Source organism: Geospiza fortis, unplaced genomic scaffold, assembly GCF_000277835.1.
Source record: "Geospiza fortis unplaced genomic scaffold, GeoFor_1.0 scaffold538, whole genome shotgun sequence".
Taxonomy (NCBI): Eukaryota; Metazoa; Chordata; class Aves; order Passeriformes; family Thraupidae; genus Geospiza; species Geospiza fortis.
This window is the reverse complement of record NW_005054368.1, coordinates 3,833,437-3,839,329: the sequence shown is the minus strand read 5'-3', so window position 1 is coordinate 3,839,329 and position 5,893 is coordinate 3,833,437.

Here is a 5,893-nt window from a genome sequence, read left to right as displayed (position 1 = left end):
GGGACATGGAAGCAGCCAATGAGAACAAGACAGCCACACTTCCCTGGACAGGACTGGATTTTCACATTAAAATTCCCTTTTTGGATATTTAATTCAGTTACACGTTGCAGACCAACTCCTGAGACAACATCTCTGGAATTTACTTCTCCAAGATCTCCTGTGCTTCTCCATTGGCAGAGCAGTGGAAAGCTCAAGCCTCAAAGCCACCTCCTGAGCTCTGCTATGAGCTCAGTACAGGGACAGTATGATCCCTGATAAAACACTTTTTTCAAAACAGCTCAGATGAAATACTCTAATGTCTTTGATTACTTCAATACAAGAAGTTTACACTGTGGCCTTAAGTTCCCCAGTAATTTCACCCTGAAACAGCCCCCACCAATGCAATAATTTCATTATTTCCACTAAGCCTCAGTTTAGGAGTCTCTTGGGAGGAAGAGGAGGAGGAGCAGCGCACCCCGGAGCAGCGAGGAGCCAGCACAAGGCGTTTCAGCGAGTGCCAGGGGCGTTCCACTGACCGGGGCCATGGGGAGTTCACGTCACACGGCATTTGCCAGGAGCTCCATGAGCACTGGCATGCACAGCGAGGGTGCGTCTCACCATGGAAGCAACAAGCTGTTAAACGCTGTGACTCATCTCACAGCAACGGAGCAGAGCAGCCTGCAATGAGCAACGCTGATAAGATGCATATTCAGAGGAATTCTATTTGGGCAAAAAGCTATTGACACATCCAAACCCCTATATACAGAAGCCTCCCCAAATGCTGACTAAAACACGTGAGCACACGCACTGCAATATTGCAGTATTGTGATAAGACATTTTGCAGATGGTTGGGTTGACAGTAATTTAATCAATTTATATGGCCCAACTCAGAAATGCAAAAATGGTTTTTAGCCCTCACAATTTTTTACCCCTTTAAACAGAGCACTCCAGAGGAACAGCTTCCAGCCAAAAGGTAAGAAACAGTGTGTGCCTTGCTTAAATCACTGACTACTTCCAACAAGTATCACCTCTTTCTTCTCCTGCTTCCAAGTTCCCCTTTTATGCAAAAGATATGAGCTTCACTGTCGCTACCTAATAATCAAATTAAAAGGACACTCAGGCAAACCAATGGCACAGAGTGGAGGCATTTTTAATTCAGAGACTGAACTAAACAACTGGAACACCTGGAGCAGGCAGCTGACCAGCCTAAGTGCTCTTGAGTGGCATGGACAGCTCATATGAAGGCAGCACTGGTCACAAAGCAGCAGCTCCATTTGTACTTTTGCTAATGGCATCAGCAAGAGTCAGACGTGAAAACTGCAAAGTTTGCAAAGAGCCCCCTTGCTTCAGCTGGCCCTGGGAGGATGTGGCTTGTTGTGACTGAAGAATGAAACCCTGAGCTGCAGGCTGTGATCAGGGAGCAGCTTCACTGAGCTAAGCTGCCCAAAGGCTATTTCCTTTTTTTTTTTTTTTTTTTGGTTCATTTCCCAAGACAGAAGAGTTGCAGCTTTAGATCTTTCAGGATTTTTTCCAGTAACTGGAAATCCTCAGGCATTACCCGGGCATAAAGGCAGCCCTCTTACACTAAAATATTTCCAGCAGACTGCTTTGTGGATGGCAGTCTCCGCTCAAAATAGCATTTTCCACTTAAATAAACATGTCATTGGCTCCCAGAATGACTGTAGATGCTACTGTATTCTGCCCTTTTCAACTTATTTTCATTTCTTAAACAGCAAGAATCAATACTGGTCAGATAATGACTCATTACAGCATCACAAGCTATTTGCATTTTCAAATTACAAGCTCCTTTTCAAAACACAAGAATTTATGTGCCACTGGAACACAACGAGGTGAAAACTGAAATCAAGCTATCATTGAGATATGCTACAAAAGGAGTTAGATCTCTTTTTAAAAATGAAGATTTTTTTCATGCACTCTGCAACTTTTAAGAGTGTTTCTCTGTGGTTCTCAGTGAGGCTCCAATTCCACTGTCATCATCCTCCTCCTGAGCTGCAAATACGGTTCTCACCTCTAAGGGGACATTGCATTTCATGCAGATCCTAGAGGAAGCCTGCTCAGTGTGTATACAAGAGACAGCAGAGCAGATATTTTAGAGGACAGGTCTTCTGTCACAGTTTAACCATCAAACTGCTTTAGGAACAGCAGAGTCTCATCACACATGAATGCATTTACATACACAAAAATTATCTGTGCTCCAACAGCCAGGTCTTGTCCAGCTGGAGAGAAATCATCTTTTAACAACAGCATCACACCCAGCAAGAGGTGGAGGCCTCCTGGTTCCCTCACAGGGCTTTCAGCAGAAATTTAAAAGATGGGAAGTTACAGATCACCTCACTGAAAGAGTTTTATCTCCCAAATAGCTGGCACCAGAGGAAACAGGTACCCATAGGGCACTACAAGGTTTGCCTAAAGCAGGAATTAGCTCATTCTTCTGGGCCACTGCCTCCAAAACCTTCAGTTTTTAGAGCTCTGGCTATGCCTGAAAGACATCAGCTGGAGAAAACCAAGAAACAATAGATGATCTTTACTGATCAGAGCATCTTCAAATATTAGGCATTCCTAACTTTACTAAATATTTCATAAGAAGCTTCTGATCACCCAGCTACATTTTAGTTCCTCCAAAAATCAACTCTCCATAACCTTATCCATGCAGCAGCAATCAAGATCTTTATTTATTTATTTTAAAAAAGGAAAATAGAAAAATAAGTTCTACGTGGGATAGACTGGACTTATCAATGATTAAGTAAACTCACAATTACCACATTGTTTAACAGCAATTACAGGACCAGGGGTAGAGAAATGTTAGATTTAGCTTCCCCATAAAGAAGTGGGGAAAATATTTCCTGAACATTCTACCAGCAAGGAGCTTCCAAGCACAACACGACAGACACTCCCAAACACATTTCCAGGACTCGACTTCCTGCTCAAGCTGTTCTCCTGGGATTAAGGAGGGAAGTCCAATGGTTGAGGTTTTAATTTGCTTTAGCATATTTTTTTCCCAAACTGTGAGTTTTAGAACAATATATACCCAGTGTCTCCTCTCTTTTTGGGTCAGTCGGTCCTTTCCAATAAAAGCATATTGCCTCCCTCAGGGTAGGGAAGACAAGTGAACTGTGAGAGCAGCCAGGGCCAGATTGCCTGCCCAGCTTCTTCACTTCTCAGGAAAGAGATATAATAAACAAAAGGAAAATACCATTTTTCCAGAAATTACAGATACAATTTTTTGGTAACTGTGCATCAAAAATACCTTAAAAGGACAAGTTTCAATAGATTATTTCCAGTACAGGTAATTATCAGCCAAGAACTGCATTGAACAATGCATTAGCACCAAGGACCTCATGGCATCTTTGTATTTTACATGGCCCTGTCTGCCACCACTTTTTGCTAACATGGCACATCAGAAGACAACTGCTCTGCTGTAAGGATTGAAGATTGCAGTCTTATTTCTCAAGAGTGACTGCATAACCAAAGGCCAAAACAAACAGCAAAAGTCTGGACAGACAATTAAAGGAATTTTACAAGTCATCAAGCAACCAGAGGGCTGTAAATGTATAATCAACACTTTGCATGAACTACCCTGAAATGAATGCTCATGAGATGCTCTGTGGCAATGAGAACAAGATAAAAACCTATAAATAAAAGCTGTCCAATTTCAGAGTGATTCAGATCAGCTATTCCCCTGAATCTGTAAGAGCCAATTATAACAGTTTATAGGGCACACTTAATGCAAAAAATCCAGTTTGAGGACACCAATTTCACCCTTTCTCCTTGTCTGAGAAGTTTATCTCTGAAGCAAAAAGACATCAAGCAATTTAAAAAGAGGATCCTTTTCTGTCCTCAAAATTCTTAGTGACCTGGAAACAGAATTAGACATAGCCATATGCTTGCACACTGACATGCCTCTCCTTGCCCACAAGTTGAAGCAGCTAAGTTTCAGCAGTTACCAGATAATCTTTGCTCAAAACAGCAAGGACAGACCCTTATCCTACTGATAAAATTATTGAGCAAGATGAGCTTTCATTTAAAGAGGCAACCTGGAGGCAGTCAAAGGAACCTACCATCAGTTTACTACAGACTGGTTGAAACAATTTGGCTTAAAACTAAAAGAATCAAGTCCTGCTGCTGCAGCTGACAGGGATCCAAGAGAATGGCAAGCATGGCAGGCTTAGGACCAAAACCTTCCTAAGGACTAAAAATGTGTCTGCCCTGCTCACAAACCCTCAGCAGCTGAGGAAGGAGAAGCATCTGAAATGATAAAGTTTTGATTAAGAAACAAGAAGTTTGTGGCAAAGGAGGAACACAGCTCTAACAGAAGGAGGGAGAAACAACCCACCCCAGATTTCTAAGAGGCTAAAAGGGCAGCCCAACCCTGAAGTGTGGTTGGGAAGCTGCAACAGGAAATGCAGAAGTGTTCAAACAATAGCAGTTAAGATCGTGATGAAAATCAAGTTCACTTTACACTGCAAGAGGAGTCTGAGAAAGCAGAAGTAATTATGAAGCCCAAAACCAGGCCAGGAATATGCCACACACTTATTTCTGGTACAGAATACACCTCCATATCATGTCATGGGAGAAAAAGAATATAGACTCATAAACCCAAGGCTGCATCCTCTGGATTTATCAGGCTCCACAGGGAGTTGTTTTTATATTTAACAACTAAGTAGTACCCAAATATCAGCTCGATTTCAATTTAATTTAATTGGTTGGGAAACAGCCTGGCTGTTGCAGATGGAAAAGCTTTAGAGAATACAACTAATTGTTCATATATATATAAAATATTTAACAAAGAGAGGGTCTATGCATCCAAGTGGGAGAAAGAAGGAAGATGCATCCAAGTGGGAGAAAGAAGGAAGATGCCAAGAGAGACCCATCTATTCTCACTAGATGCATTCAATGCTATAAATGTATGGGAAAAGGAATAGTGGAAAGGGTAAAGAAGTCAGGGGGGGAAGAAATCTCTGAAGTAATGGAGCACATTAATATTTATAGCAGGTAAGTATAAGCGAAATTAATCTGTGTTGCTAAGTAAACATACCTTAGGAGAGACATGGGAATGAAAGAGGGGGGAAAAAAAGAGGTAAGTGTTCTGACAGCTAAAATGCCATTGGGGCAGGCAGGACCTGTCAAGCAGCTGATCTAGTTTCAGAAGAGGTTACCTAACACAACAAGAAATATTTTCAGAGTAGTTGGCTTTTTCATTCCCCCCCACCGAGGATGGAAGCCACTGGGATTTCAACTATTCTCTTCCTCCAAACATTTGCAAATCAGGCATAACAGCAGTGTGATAATGCATGGGGTTTTTTAAGGATAAATGCTAACTTAGAACTAAGCGTACAGAAGTGAAAGCAGAGCTATTTTCATTCTCATCCTTGACTACATCAGAAACAGCACATGGGGGGTAGGTAGCAGCTTAAGGGGTTAACGTCCAAGGGTTTAAAATAGAGAAATACAAACAGCAAACAAAACAACAGCCTGTTCCAAGTTTAAAGAGCATGGAAAGGCAGAAGCCTTGAGAGCCGCCTGCCCAACCCAGGGCAGCGATGGGAACATCTGTCCTGCTGCACATCTCCCACACGGATTTGGAATCAGGCTATTCTGTGTCTCTCCTGGGCTTGACACAGCCCTGTGCAGATTACATGCACCGTTCTAAAAAAAGGGGCAGAAAACCACCTGAGCTGCCCGCAAAGGCAGAGCCGGGCACTGGGGATACCCAGAGGGTGCTGTCAGATGAGATCAGCTGAGCACGGCCGGAGCCCCAACCATGTCAGGTCGCTTCCACACACGCTTCCCGCCTCTCCCACCGCATACAATGAACACAGAATAAACCGGGCGGATTTATGGAAGCAGCCCCGCGCCGCCGCATCCTTCACAGAGGGGCTGGGGATGACCCGGG